This window comes from Echiichthys vipera (assembly GCF_963691815.1).
Source record: "Echiichthys vipera genome assembly, chromosome: 1".
Classification (NCBI taxonomy): Eukaryota; Metazoa; Chordata; class Actinopteri; order Perciformes; family Trachinidae; genus Echiichthys; species Echiichthys vipera.
Genome location: NC_139826.1, coordinates 13,671,488 through 13,688,411, shown reverse-complemented (window position 1 = coordinate 13,688,411; position 16,924 = coordinate 13,671,488).

The following is a 16,924-nucleotide window of genomic DNA, read 5'->3' as shown; positions in this document are numbered from 1 at the left end:
GCACATTTGGTTCATGTCCCACACATTTCCTATCTGGTGGGCATCACAGGCATTTTGCTTTAATTGCTAGGCGTTCTCCGACTGAGTGCAGCTTATTTGTATGTTTGTTTGCCTCCCTGCCTGAGCTATTGGTAATCTATTCTCCCTTCTTAGCGGGAGGAAACTCAGGCAGCCAGTGTCTGGATTCAGTGAACTGGCAACAGGGTTAGTGCATTATCATGCTGGGTTAGATGTGGAGACATACTTGGCTGGCTTTCCTTGATTGCAACTAAAGAGCAGATACCTCAACTTTTTAGTAGTTTGGACTAGTGGCACATTTCCATAAGATGTGGAGAGTTTGTAAAAAAAAATAGCTAAGACAAAGTATAGGAAATAATGAAGATATCCCTCTCATAAATGAAATGTTTTTTCCATTGTTACTTAGTACAGGGCTGTGATACATACAGTATTCCTTTGCAGCAGTGTTATTAAGAGATTAGGATTTCTTATCCATGGATAATCTGTGAGGAGATCAAGTACACAAAAAGCAGATTTTGTTGATAATCCATCTCTGAATAACAGATCCACAAGTCAACAACACTAATTGTGGTTGTCTAACAATTATTTGTTTTGTACTGTCTTTTTTTATATACCTTAATATTGATGAAGAAATGGGATTCATTCTCTAAGAGTAGATAAGAGGCACTACACATCCAATCCCTGTGATAACATTGTTTATTATAAATAATACTATGCAGGAACTCGGATGAAAGCTGTTTTTCTAAGATAAAAAGACCTTGAGGAGAAGGACATGGAATTAGTTCAAGGAGCTATAATACAATAATTTTGACATAAACAAAACTGCAAGATTCAATCAATCTTATCTTAGTAAGATAATAAATGTTTATGAGTTAATACTGTGTCCTTGGTGTTCTTTAAAAATACACTTACTGGAATAGAAAAGCATAGTCGAAACATATAGAGACTCTTAAAACAAGCTCTGTAGCCCTATCCTTATTTTTACTCATATTTTTTGTTGCATTTATGGACAGAATACAGATGCAGCTTTATAATATGTGCATTTTAGAAATATGACTATGTACTAATATTATACTACACAGGTCTCCAGATTAAATGCAAATCATGTGCCATACTGCACAGTTTTGTGTTGGGTGACAGGTTTTTAAAGTTAGAATAAAAAAAGTTTTTTTTTTACATTTTTATGATATCATCTATAACTACAGTTGTGTGATGGCTCTGGTCATGTGTATATCAATTGATAAAGCCACCAAAATGGTTCAAAACACAACTGCACTTTGTGATGAGCATTTGACCTTGTCTAAACAGGCGGGTAAATCCAAGTGCAAAATCCAGTAATCCTTTGCACTAAAACTGCGCTGCATTGACCGTTTCTGGCACACTGCATACTGTGACTCTCCTTCCTTTTAAGCTCAGCAAACTTAAAAGTGAATCAATAAAAATAACAGGCTGGAAGATAAACTTGTGTCTGACTCTGTTATACTCATGGCATAACAACAATCACACATTTATTACTGTATAGAATATGTGCAGCATGACATACATCTAATTGTCGTATTCACATTTCAGAGAACAAGTCTCACAGATTAGGTTGGTTCAGCAGCATTGATGGCAGCAGTGAGGTACAATGCGTTTGCTGAGTGATCTAGTAATGCTTGAACCTCATTAACCCAGCTTGCTAATACTTGTTCTGTATATCATAATTAAGCAGAGACCCGAGCAGATTGTGGCAGTATTATAGATCACAACTAAAGCATATTGCTATTAGATTAATACCACTGCATACTAAGGTCTTGACATACCGCCAGCACAGACAAGTGTGAAATATGTTTGTTAAATGCATAATTATGGCATCTGTTACCCTCCACGGTAGCTCTTAGCACAATATTAACTGAAGAAATAACAGGTTTAAGTACAGTATGTGTTAACGCTATGATAGCATGTTTAATTGAAATATGACTGGGGTATAATAAAGATTAAATTAAACCCGGAGATAATCGTGTGACACAAGATAATTGAGTTGCAATCCTCGGGCAATGAAGAATAGCTCAGTGAGAAAAAAGAAATAATCACATCCCTTTGCTAGAGAGGAATAAGCTTATTTCTCTGTGATGGGGGACATATAAATTCAGCACTCAGATTAAAGAGTGATTAATCAAAGCAGTAATCCACAATTTGAGTGGAATCAGAATGACATATGTCTGCTTTATGTAATTTACTTTTCCCTGCTCTGCCAGGGAGAGCGGGGCTGATTGTGCTATGAGTGTAAGTGTTTGCTTCACCCCCCCTTTGGAGATCTCTCATCTACGCTCGCAGGACGACTTGATGACTGATCCGATTGCGGGGGGAAGAGAGGCTGGCAAAATGTTTCATCCCTCTCCTGCGTAAAATAGCACAGGAGTGCTCTTGTGCTCTCCCAAACATATGGTCCCAAGTTGGTGCCTTGGCTGGTTCAAAAGGGATTAGAGCCTGCAGCTCGAAGTGTCTCCGTGTCAGTGGCACCCTGCTGCATTTCCAAGCCACTGCACCGCAAAACACCAAATAGTGCTCAGACATCCACATATGAGCTCAAACAATAACCCTATCATGTACACCGCGGAGACATTTAGGCTTCCTTTTCCTCCTTTTATCATTTATTTAGTGTATTACATCCATGTCCTTTTGATGTTTTGTTACAGTGTTTAAAATGTCTGAATGACTAGGGCAATGCTTTATCTTGTTTTTCTCAAATAGTATACAAATGTTTCCAGTCAGTTGTCCTGCTAGAATTGTTTGACAGGATTATACTTACACTAGCACATTATCACTAACAATCTCAATGCTGCAATATAGAAATTACACACATCATGAAAATACAACTATAAACTAGCTGCTAACATACACAGTTTTATATATTAATAACATCACATGGGATGTGAATGCACATTGAGTGAAGTGATTGAGCTTTGAGTGAGTCATACATACAAAGATGGCAAAACACAACAAAGAACAGATACACGTTTGACATATGTCTTGGGTGACTTTATCTGCCATGCTAGCAGCAGTGTTTCTGCTGGTCTGTCTGTCAGTTGTCGGCAGGTTAGAGGTCAGTTGGGCTTCATGCACCCAGAGGCCTATTTGAAAGAATTGAATAATTTAAACTGTGCTCAGAGGACTGGTGGTGTAGCATTACAAAACAAGAAGAATGCGTATGAAAGAAGGCACATTTCCAAGGGCAAAGGGCACAAGTAGGAATCATCCCTAATTAGTTGTTACCATGGAGAAAGGTTCAGTGTACGGCGTGAAACAAAGACAGGAGTAGCAACTGACCATCAACTAAAGACAAGCACAAATAACTAATGTAACACACCATCCAGCAGGGAATTGGTGAATTGATTTGACTTGTAATTAAATGAACTGGGAATATCACAGTTAGAAGTTAAAACCTAAATACTTGTCCAATCATTCACTGGTTTCATCCTGATAGAGATGCACATCAGATCCAAATGTTAGCAGCATTATGATTGAATTCCTTTGTGTAGAAGCATTACTCTCTATTCTTAGTTTGACATAATGGCATTGTTATGTTGCCTTACATTCATCTATTGAGTCAGTTGTTGTCATGGTGTATTAATGCACATAATTTCAACTCACCTGTTTGCACCAGCTGCGTTGTGCAGTTCTCATGAATTCATTGGACGTATAGATTTTCTTAGGCATATCTCCAAGGCCTAAAATCATAAACAATCACAGCGCCAAGGTCATAACCTCAATGTCAAAATGGTTAATCCCCAAGCTGATGATAACAGCTCGACAAAAAGGAGAAAAAAAGATGTTATCAGTGAATCGACTGTCTGCTATTGATGTTGATGTCATTATCTCCAGATTGGCTCTGAATTAGAACAATGGCCATTTTAAGTACCATTTCCTCTTTCTTCCACCCTGCTGCATGTGGTACTTATTAGGCAACTTGCCATTAGGCCAAATATCTTCGTTTCTATCTTGATTCATGCCCTCTGTGTCCGACAGATTGATGATAACTTGGCATTGAGTGACTGAAGTTAGCGTCTTATTTTGCAAGGTTAGGTTTTCCATAGTGTTACTTATCTAACATAACTTAAGCTATATCATCATGATAATGTTGACACTTTGTGTCTTTTTTCAGTTACGAAGCTTTTTGAGATAAGTATAAAATGAAAGGTAGGTTCTGGCAAACAGAAAGCTTAAAAATGAAATTACCCAAAATGTACAAAAATGTTTTCTCATATTGTATGTTATTTATAGAAGTTCACTTACTAGTGATGGTTTACTAACATTATAAATGACCAGATAAAAGGGAGAGAATGTATTTGTTTGGTTCAGCATTATCCAATAATGTAAAAATATGTAGACTGGCTGGGGATCTATAGTCCCACCTATTTGCAGAGTATGTATAGGCCACCATTAAGGTTAGGATACAAAAAAAGAAGGAGCTCTGGGGTGGCAGACAGTGTGCTGCTTAATACTACAGCTCACTGGGTAATAGGAGGAGCCAGGAGGACAGAGAGTGTTGTTCCCAGAAGTCAACTGCAGTGAGGCGGGGCATCAGCCAAAACACAAACGACCTGCCTTCCCTCTGCCTTCCCAGCTGCTGGGAAAGATGGAGATACCAGCAAATCTGTGTTTGTTCAGCCACTCCACAAATATCCCCACTCCAGATTGCGTTTGGCCAAGGAAACGGCACTTGACTGGGATTCTGAAATGATTATTGGTGGCAGTGTCCTTCTGGGGTTGCTTATATAAATGTGCCAATAAATTTCACATGTCCAGCTTTGTTTTGCTTTCATTAGGCCTCTAATCTCCGTCCCAGGGCCAGGCCGATTCTGCCATGAGTGAACTCTCTGTTTTCTCTAGAGCCAGTGATTAATGACTGGACAGCATCATTACCAACACTATGCTCTGGAGTTACATATCTGCCTCCATTGACACAATGCCACAAACAGAACAGAAAGTGTTTGTATGAGTATATGAGTGCTCACATGTGCTGTGTGAATATGAGCTGCTCATGTTTGATTACTGCCATGCTTTTCTTTTATTAAAATGTTTGTCAGGCATATCATTCATTTTATTACACCAATTTTTTTAGTGTGCTATTTATCCTTGTGTAGTACTTTTTTTGTGAATCAGCTATTGGTTCCAAGCTTCAGTTAAGACAGTGACAATCCTCACACAGTTTATACTCTTCATATCTTTGAAGTCTTAAACATGGTGTAAGGATAGCTAATGGACTCAAGGAATCTGACCTGCCAACAACCCCACCTATTTTACAACGCTGGCATTGTTCATCTTTTCCTTTTAAAACTCATATGCCCATAGCAGCCGGCTATTAACTTGACATTTACAGTACTTTTATCGACTCTTGAGTGCATTGATTCATAACAGTCATGTAAGTACTCATCTCCTGGGATATTAGTCACCTATCCACCTTATGCTGTAATATCATATTTTCGCTCTTTGTCTCAACTCTCTGCCCCAGGCATGGAGACATATGCATGGCCCGACAAACCATAACGCCATAAACCCTGCCTTTGTGCTGCAGTATACATCCAGCTAAGATGAATGTGAATGTGAATGTGCTTCCACATGACTAATAGATGATGCATGCTGTCTGCCAAGCCAGGTTTTCCTGTATTTGAAAGCCAGACACTGTGCGGTGGGAACAGGAGACCAAGGTTGTGTTTTTTTGTGAGGTCAAAGAAAGACAGTCACCTGTAGAGTGGTGTCAGCAGGTGCTCTCAGATCTCAACACCTCAACTGTCTTGGGAGTTATTATGCTGCCTGAAAACTGGCTGTTCGAAGGGAGGTAGAGATGTAGAGGTTTCTTTATATACACCTGCAAAATACTGTATGTTCCAGTTTATAAGGTCTTAAATACACACACATATTGTTCTCTATTTACAAGATTAAATTAGGGCTGCCCCTATTCGTCGATTAGCTTCACTAATCGATTGTTTTGGTCTTTGATTAGTCATTTTCTATGTTCTTTTCATATTGAATGACTTGTTTCCAAAATACCTTTGAGCACATATGTGGTATACACAAGATGGTGGCGCTTTTGCACGATTCTTTGTAGAGAAACTCAGTTTTACAGATCTGTCAATTAAATTAACTAATTGATAGTCGACAAATAATTTATTTAATAAAGGACAGCCTTAGACAAAATACAGCTTGTTTTTGGACCACAAGCCTATGCTTTATACCCTATATCCAGCAACACCATTCAGAAGAGAAAACCCTTAAGCAATGTCCATCTCTGCTTTGATGAATGATATTTTCTCAGCAATGAAGCTTCCATTGTTTATTCTTCCTCTTTCTCAATGTTATTCTTTTAATACCAGGTTGAGTATTTCCCCGGCAAGTGAACAAGCCTGTCATTCCCATATTAAACACAACGCTGGTCCAATAAATGGACACCACCTGTTTAAACGGTCAGTGCCATGTTAGGGTCAAGCAGGGTCCTGTTTGATTGGCCACATCGAATGGTCGGAACACGCCACATGCCCTCTGTGGTAACTTTAAAAAATGTTCAGGAAGTTTGGTTCACCCTTTACGGCCTAGGACATTTCCTACTACAGGAGTTAAGCACTCAGGACAGGAAACCATTTGCTGTGGCTGTAAGATCTCTTTAATGACTGTCTAACTAGAAACAGGCCGGCCTAATTCAGTGCCTGGAGCCAGCAGGAATGGCCTTGCATCTAGACGTTGTTAGAATATTTACTGCTTCTTCGATGGGAGACTTTTTGACACTGCTGCAATAAAATTTACAAGGAATCCCTTTTTAGCGTGATGCGAGGCAAAGTGTGGTCAAGGGGGAAAAAACATGCTTGAAAAAGTAGCGGGCCATTTAAGTTATCATTTGTCTTTGTTTATGTGAACTGGGAACTAAGGATGGCTGACACTTAAAAAGAATTTGATCGGCTTACCTCAGTGTACTATTGGTTGATGGTCAGCATCATCTAACTTTGCAGTATGTCAAAGAGGAGTATATGTGTGTATGTGAAAGGGTCAGTGTTGTCCTTGTGGAAAAAAGCTGCTGATTCAAACATATTGAGCTTTTAATGTCCCCTCACTTTTTCTTGACCCCTGTCAAATGTTCTTGTCACGAGCGCCACAGGGTGACCATATGTACCTTGGAGCTCAGCACTGAACAAGTTAGTGGCTTTGTAAATGGGAGTGGTTATGGATTAGGAGTGTTTGTGTACATGTTCATGTTTTACATGCCTATGTGGGTGTCCGCCGTACACAGTGTGTCAGTGCCCCCGCTGACTGAGGAAATGAGCTGGGACCACCAGAGGTGATTGTGCATGTGCAAGCAGAGACCAGGATTGGCTTGTTCCAGTCACTGACTGACTAGGCCTGTTCTCTGGCCCACCAAGCCTCATCCCCTCCCAACCTTTGTTTAATAAGCCCAGGGAGTGGTAGCCCCTTTTTTCTAAAGTGCCACCGTGTCTGGACAAACTGACACACTTCAGTTTCACTGCAGCCCCTCCACCCTCCTTTCTCTTTCTTCCACTGTGGATTTAAACAAATGCAGTCAAACCCAATTAGGCGAGAGTGAGAGCAGCACAGGAGAGGCGCTGGTAATAGTAACTTTGTTCAGCTGGTTCCTGCTGTGACCAGCCCTCATTTAAATGAGCCGCTTGATAACCCTCAGAAATACGATCCCAGTGAGAGAGGGAAAGAGGCAGTCTCTCCACTTTCCTCGTTCCCAGCGGAGCGTCTTTTAACTGGCCTGTCACCTCTCTGTGGTGAAGGGCACCACAGTGACACAGATGAGCCAGTTGGGACAAGGGAAGATAATTCATGCTCTGTAATAGCACCTTATGGTTACAATTTGACATATGAAATACAGTAGTTATAAACGTGTCAACAATAATCTATGAAAGAGTAAAGTTATCATTTAAAACTCAACTTAGTACCTTATGTGGTTGTTGCCATACTCCACCCACCTGTGTCTCTGAATGGGGTAAAACAAATGCTTACAACAATTCCAATCTGACCTTGGTTTTCTGACAGCTCCGAAACAAACTGAAGTGTGCTTAACATTGATTTTATGTTTCTTGTCTGACGTGTTTCACAGACAGACCCAAGCTGACATGAGTGTTAAAACACTGTTATCCACATCATTGCATGTGAGGTAATGGAACAATTGATAAGGTGCCCTACTACCTACAGGGTAAACAATGCATTATAAAATTCTGTCATTATTCCTCACTCACCCAAAGCTATATTTGTGCCAAATGGGTGATTTGGTTTCTGAGGCCAAGGTGGTCTATTACACAACATAGTTGAGGAAGTATCTTGAAAAACAACCTATATCTTATGGTTTCTAGAGAAATTGTTTTCTTAGATACAAGTCAATTTGCTATGATTAAATGTTTTTGTGTCTCCAAAGGTCAAAAAACACACTGAAAAAAAGGAATAGCAATGTAAAATGTGAAAAGGAGAGTGTTCTCAGGACTTCTGATTTGAAGAAACCACACAGTTTTAACTTTATGATCACTGTAGGCAAAGCTTAAGGGGTCATTTTCCGAGTTGCGCTAAGTAATTTATGCGCAAAAAAGAAACAAATGGCGAAATGTTCTGAAATATGTAATATTATAATGCTGGGCTTGCCTAGGGGATATCAAGCGATGAATCGTCTTGAACTAAAGCTTGATGGGGGGAGTCAGAGTGCTTTGATCTGTTCCCCAGTATGTTTCACAGCTGATCTTGGAGCTTGACTGGAGAGCTGCTGTAGGCAGATGGCCCTTTTGTCACTGTGAAAATAAAAATCCAATAAACATGGTAATTATATAAATGCAGGACACTGTTGACAGGATCTAGCAGTGGGCAGCTTTTTCCCTTTTCTTCTGCTCCTGAGAATGGCAAATACGATTTATGGGAGTTTTTGTACTATACACACCAGCTGATAGCCACAGTGGTGCTTGTCCCACAGACAAACACCACGCCCACCTGGAATTAGATCCACGCAATACATATTGCCACATTTGGGTGTTTTTACTTTATTTTAAACTAATGACTAATCAAATAAAAATGTAGGAGTTATATCCTATATTTTGTATGTGTTACGTTACAATAGTTACACATGCAGGTTTTAGCAGAGACTTAAGGGTGCACTCACACTGTCCGCCCGTACCGTGCCCGGGCTTTAGGGTACTTGTCCCCCCCTCCCTCTCCCCCTGCTGGCCAGGCCCGTTTGTACTCACACTGCCTGGGCCTCGCGCAAATGCTTCTTGCCTGTCCATACGTCATTATGGCGTAACACGTCACACGCATTTATTTGACGTCATCGCGATGAATCGCTTTGTTTACAAATCTTTCCATAGACCTAAGAGTTTTTGTGCGTCTTGTCCGACTGTTTTTGAATACTTTCATCGACCAAATCTGCAGTAAACACGCCACCTCCGCATCACACCAACGTGAACTTTTCTCCGCCATTGTTGTTGTTGTTGTTAAATGTCTGCGCATCGTCCGTCTTTTTTTTTTTTCTATGTCCGAATAGGCGCACATACACATGCGCACGCTCGTGCTTGTATATGTGCAAACACGCTCTACAAAAGCCACCCTCTCCCAAACGGGCCGTGGACAGCCAGCTGGCCGCAGCTAGGCGCGGAGCGGTTGCACTCACACTGGTCAAACGAACTAGGCTTTACCCGTAAAACATGTTTGTGCCCGGTACGGAAGGACAGTGTGAGTGCGCCCTAATGCTAAACATTTGAAATTACAACTCAGTAACTCACTTTATACCATGGTCTGAAATGTTGAATGCCTCCCAATTACACAGATAACAGATCAGAGAGGGGAGCCTGTTGGGTCTTTGATAGGCAGTTAATGGTCCATGAGGCATTGGGAAGAGATATCTCTGAGAATCCACTGGTCTCATTGCCCTTATTCCCTTTGCCTCCCCTCACTGCACCAATGAAGCCATAACACCAGCCTGTGTTTCCATTGGCACTTTAAGTGACATGATTTACAGGACCATGCGGTGGATGTCAGCTCTAGAAAAATGACAAACAATAAAAACAGGCTGGATAACAACCACAGGACAATGGTGTGTCACTTAAGGTACGGCAGAGATACATTTTAATGCCCTCACTGTTTTTTTGGAGAATGAAAATTTTCACTTGTGTCATTCAACACCGATGCCATGATAAATGCTTGTGGTCTTTTTGTGAAATATTTTTCTAACCAGTATCTTTTAAATATATGGGGCAAGGTTAAATATGTGTTTGGCAGCATGAGGCCAAGTCACAGCCCTTGCATGGCACTGTTACATTAATAACACAGATGTGTGGGTGAGCTGGGGTAGAGGGGTTACACGGTCAGGCCCTATTATATACCACACTGAGGAAGGCTTTGTGGGTGCTGGGGCCACACTTTAAGTACCTCTTTATTTTGGCTCTCATTACACGCTCCAATCCCACAGCAGATACTGTTGTATGTGTGTGTAAGGGACTTGAATGTAAAGCAGAAGTCCCTCTGTGGAAGCCAGTGTCGCTAACCAAACATTACTTTTTGGCCTGCCCCATAGGGCTCAGTGAAGCCTCTCAATAGTCCCACTGCAGCTCCAATGGATGCACAACATCAGATCCTGATTTATGCAGGCTCTTTTATTTGACAATATTGTCAAACGTGATTACAATTATGTATATCAGACTCCTTTTTTGTTGTTGATTGTTGCAGGGTGTTATAATCAGTTTAGTGGGATAAACCACAATGGTAGGCACAGCTGTTTGAGAGGCTACAGACATGCTTGGGAAAAAACAAAACCTGAGATATTTTACTGGTGGCTGTACACAGCCATCTGACATGGCAGACCATGCCCTTTTCTGTCTCCATTTCCATACATACATTCTACATTCATAGAGTACAAATAATGTGTTATCATATTATATCCTACTTTTGCAAACATATCCTATGTTTTCTCGGCTCAGCACCAAATAAATAAGGTTTGAAATAACTAAGGAACATCAATTATTTAAACAAGACTAAAGGTCTGTTGCCTGACATCTTACATTACAACATTTCAACATATTGAGGATTTTCAAATATGTAGAGCCTGATCAGTTGTGGAATGTTTGCCCTGAGGTAGCATTCGAAGAAGGTTCTTGTAGGGTTTATGTTCTTGGTAGCACAAATTTTCTCTGACCATTAGAGCATGGCCTATTTTCTGCAATAGTAGATCCTTGAGTCTCCAAAATAGTGGTCCAGAATTTCAAAAATTCACAAATATCACCCATATCCAATGTCATGGAGATCTCTATAGGGCAGGGCTATTATATGAATTTGGAATTGGGGCCGGTGGACAAAAATAATCCAAAATGAGGGGCCGGAAAAATATAAGCATCACATTAATGGATAATGTAAAACAATGCAGCGACATAGGAGTGCAAATATTGTCTTTATTTTATCAATAGAAATAGTAGCAATAGGCCTCAAAGTGCAACAACTTTGTCAAAAGCAATCCTTGTTAAATGAACAAACCTGTTAACCAGAGGTTTTCACTCTATTATTGCTTTAAAGTACAAGTTTGAGGCTCTCGTCCTTTACTTGAGTATTTTCTTTTCATGCTACTTTATACTTCTGCTCCACTACAAATCAGTGGAAATATTCTACTTTTACTCCACTGCATTTATCTGATTACTTCAGTTACTAGTTACTTTACCAGGCTCACACATGAAACATTAGTTTATTCATCAAAAACTGGACTAAAATTAACGTAACATAAATGCAGAGTAGCATGATTTTTCTGAAAATGCTGTATCAACTAACTGTATACTCTTTACACACCAATATGGCTGCATAGTAAACACAAGCTTCACAGTGACAGAGACTAAAACTTCTCTGTCCATTCTCCGGTGAACCGGCGGTTTTCTGTGTCAACCTTTCTTTTTTTTCAGAGTAGAAAGAGACACTGCAGTGGTGATTTAACCACAGATTAAACCAGACTCAAACAATTGAGATCAACAACAGAGCGGAGCTTAGCGAGCTGCTGCCAAGAGGATTCAGAAACCCATGTAGAAGAGCGTAGCAAGGATTTGATGCGCTGAGATCGTAGCACTGAGATGGATACGAGAAAGGACAGCGGCCATGAATAACCTTTTCACACAGGCTTCTACTCAAAGGGCCAGTAAATATTCCCTCGCGGGCCGGATACGGCCCAGGGGCCGCCAATTGAATAGCCCTGCTATAGGGCAAAGACAGACTGCTGAATCGATCAACATCCTTCCGACTTTGTTTGTCACCATGTCTCATCAAAATGCACCAGTGAGTGCAACATATATCTTTAAATTTAACCATAGTTGATATTAATCTGCCATCTATAATGCCTCCAAAACTCTTAAGCCAGTTCTATCCATTCAACCCTTCAACACAACAGTGCAGCGGTTATAATTAGAGCTCCTTTCGGATAACTGAACACCTCACCTCAGACACTGGATGATGAAATTTTCGCAATCTCATTCTTTTGGTCACTGCCCAGAGGTCATGAACATGGGTGAGGATTGGAGCGTAAATCAACTGGTAAATCGGGAGATTCACCTCAAGGCTCAGTTACTTCTTGTCCATTACAGTTAGGTACAACACCCAAGTAACTTCGGACACTTCACCAATCTGGCTGCCAATCTCATGCTCTATTTTACATTTACTATTGAGACCAAAAGTTATCAGATTATTTGCATGAAGTACACTACATAAAGTTTTGCCTCTCCAATGCTCCTGAAAGTTATCACCTCATCAAGTGAATTAAAGTCAAAGCCTTAAAGTACAGCAGTACAAGAAACCGGCTGTGTTTCTTTGTATTAATTATTAATATGGTTGCAAGTGTTAGTAATGTTCATTCCAATCAGTCCAATCTACTATACTTTAATATACACAACAAAAATATCATATTTTTACTGTGAAATTGTAAATATGGTCGTCAGGCTCAAACACTGAAAGTATACCATAGTAACAGTGTAAAGCTGCTGTCAGTTGCACACTAATTCTCACAAACCCTTGGGCAAACATGTAAATGTGCAAGAAGTGCTCGGTGCATTATTTTTAGATATGAGTGGCAACGCATGTAAAAACACTGGAATGTTAGATTGCAATTGTTCCTTTAAAAATGTGCTCAGAAGGTGCTCTGACCTGCTGACACTAAATCTTAAAGCATTCATCTAGACTTTTTACTCATAATTTTCCTGACCCTTACCCAATATTCATTCTGAGAGTTACAAATGCAGTTTGAACTGCAAAGCCTGGTTACATCTGATCTGGAAAATTATTTGTTTTTATTATTGCTTAAGAACATCACAGACTAAAATTTGGATATTCTTTCATCCATTGGCCATTCAGGAAAGCAGCCCTGTTGACAGCTGCACTGGACCCAAGAATGGTCAAATTCAAATAGTCATATGTGGTTAATTAGCACATGGGGCCGCAAATTAATACTGAAATGGATGAGTCCAATAATTGGGTAATAACCATGATCTTCCTCAAACCCTGGTTTGGTCAGTAAATCATTATAAAGTAGGAGTAGCAGATGGGCCCCTCAGATTCTCGTCATGACTTGTCAGAAACATAGTGGGTGTGTTTAGGGAGAGAAGAAGAGAAAGGGCAAACTAGGACGTAGCAGGACGCAGCCGCTGAACTTCGCCTGTCAGTTCACATGATGAATGAATCAGTTTCACATCAATCTGATGCTGAGCAGCTATAATTGGATTATTAACACAGAACAGAGGCACATGGGGTCTAACCATCTTAACCCCAGGTGGGCGCTGGACTTGTGCTTTCAGGCCATGGACTCTGACCCACAGTCAATATCCCTCTGCTCTGCTGGTTATCACCAGCTAAGCGGTTAACAAAATCTAATAGCTGTAGCACATTTGTTTGGTGTTGTGCAGATGCTTTTATTCAGAGCAAAGTGCACTATGTGATATGACCTTAGAATGATTGAGTCTCTTGGACCAACAATTACAGGGAAATGCAAAAGACTGGATATTTACGACTATAACTGTGTATATGCATAAAGACAGAAATATGCATACGCATTCTTTTCATCAGACTCCTAAAGCCGCACATATGCCTGATTAAGATTTATCAATATCATTCATTGTGGAGCTTGCCGTCTAACCCCCAAGTTCGCGATATGAATTGATGTAGAAACGTCCCTTTTTTTTAAGATCATTTTTTGGCAGTTTTTCAAGCCTTTATTATACAGGACAGACAGAAAATGGGGTGAGAGAGAGAGGGGGAGACATGCAGCAAAGGGCGGCAGACCAGAGTCAAACCTGCGGCTGTTGCCTCGAAGACCTTTAGCCTCTTTAAATGTTGTGACTGCTCTAACCACTGTGCCACCGGCCGCCCCAGAAACATTTTTTAATCTGTTTCCATATCGAAAGATGTGCCTTACTGATCCATTAGACCTGTCAATCCCACTTTCACCGACTGTGTCGCAGCGGCAAGGTTTTCATATGGTTTCAGAGCGCTGGCTGTTTGTAGCGCTGGCACCACTAATTCAGCAAATTATCATTACTTTTAACACTAGAGGGACAATTAATGATAAATTCAGAGCTCATGTTGAAAAAGACTTCAGAATTCAGGATTTAATTCACAGGACAAATCACAGGACTTTCACCTGGTTAAGCGGGTTTCGTTTCCTGGTTTCGTTCATGTCCCGGTGTAACCAAACTACAACCTTGTTTTCTAATCCTAACCAAGTCATTTCTTATCTCTGGAAAATCTTTGGCAACAAAGAAATATCTAAGGGCGCACTCACACTGTCCTTCTGTACCGGGCCAAAACCGTTTTTTCAGCTAAAGCCTAGTACCTTTAAGCAGTGTGAGTGCACCCGCTCCACGCATAACTGCGGACAGCGGGCCGTCCACAGAGCCGTTTGCACATGTACAAGCAGGAGCGTGCGCACGCGTACGAGCACAAGCACGAGCCCTACGGCAGTAGCGGTATGTGCGCCTGTTCGGACATAGAAAATAGAAGGACGGACCATGCGCGGACATTTAACAACAACAACAATGGCGGTGAAAGGTTCACGTTGGTGTGATGCGGAGGTGGAGTGTTTACTGCAGATTTGGTTGGATGAAAATATTTAAAAACAGTCGACAAGACGCACAAAAACGCCGAGGTCTATGGAAAGATTTGTATACAAAGCCACACACACGCGATCAATGCGTGTGACGTGTTACGCGTGATGACGTATGGACAGCAAGAAGCATTTGCGCGAGGCCCAGGCAGTGTGAGTACAAACGGGGCTGTGGCGCGGGGGGAGAAGGAGGGGGGGCAAGTATCCTAAAGCCCGGGGAGCGGTGCGGAAGGACAGTGTGAGTGCGCCCTAAGAAACCCACTACAGTTACCCAACTGTGGAAGAGACTGCAAGAAGAATGGACCAAGATCAAACCAGAGCAGAGTGAGAAACTAGTGATGTCCTGTGGACTCAGATGTGCGGAAGTCATTCAAAGCTGTGCCCTCTACACTTCCTATTCATTTTTGAATCCTATAGCCCTAAGAAAACATTGTTTAAATCTTCTCTGTCTATCCTCTTCTGACACAATGGTTACTGTTCTCGAATTTTGCTCACTACAAAAAAAAAAATTAACAAAATAAAGCTATGTATTTCTAACCCTATTCTTTGCTTATTTGCTTGTTTAATTGTTTTTTTGCTTTTTCGAAAAATGTAAAAGGCAGCACGTCCTGCAAATGAGGTAAAATTTCGTGACAATGATGTAGTTTTTTCTTGTGTGTTATTTGTTGGAGAAACACTATATTGTTCATAGTAACATGGACAAGTATGGCAATGAAAATATTGCTAGTGACTGACTAACTGTTACCTGGAAATATTCCCCCAGAGTTGCTGTGTGACATTTCTTTATCTTCCAGGCTAAATTCATTGTCACCCAGCTGCTGATTTGTTACTCAAACTTCATGTGGAAGAAGTTTAAGTGACTCTATTTACAGCAGGAGATAGTTTTCTTGCTTCCTGGCAACAACAGCCAGCACCAGGATTGAAAGTGACTGTTGGAATATATCGTCAGGGTGATGTTATTTTACAGCAGCGGCGCCTGGCTGCATTACAGCTTACCATGCTAGGGATACTGTGAGTTTATGCCTATAGAAATGCAGCTTCGTTGGAACAAAGTCCTGGCAGAGGACAGATTCATTTTGTCATGAAGTATTTTCAGTTTTATTTTAGCCAGTAAAATAGTTTTAATAGAGGAGGATTTTTAACATTGGATTAATATGTAAATTTCTACGAGGGCTCGCTTCGGTTATTGCTTATATGATGCTTTTATGAGTTTGATTTTGAAAATGAACAGAGCTATTGCAGATGAAATGTAATGTATTACCTGGACAAAGACTTGGAGTGTGACCTCCAAAGAAAGGAATCAAACAAAGTGCAAATGGCATTAATCATGTCACCCCACAGAACACGTTGCATCTGTTTATCTTCTGCTTTTTGTTGCAAGGCTTCAGACAGTGTAGTGTAGTGTAGTATAATGAGAAATTTTGCGTACAGTATCCAATAAAGATGTTTGAAGTACAGCAATTGTAGGCAAAATTCACCAAAATCATGTATTTCAGCAATTATCCTGACGTATTTATTTAGTGATTTTCTCTGACAAACCAGTCAGATTACTGTGTGGCAGACACTGTACGGCACTCCAGCTCTCAATATTACTCAGAATACCCAGAATCCTCAACACTTTCATGATGCTGTGTACAAAATAGATTATCTCTGATTATCACTAAAACTGCACATGCTATAGGCCTCCAACACAATTATTTACTCTGATTAAAATAACAATACAGAATGTGTGCTGTCCCGGTGAAAAAAGTACATACCCATCTTTTTGCATACTGCATAAATTCTCTGGAAAATTCCGCAGGATTG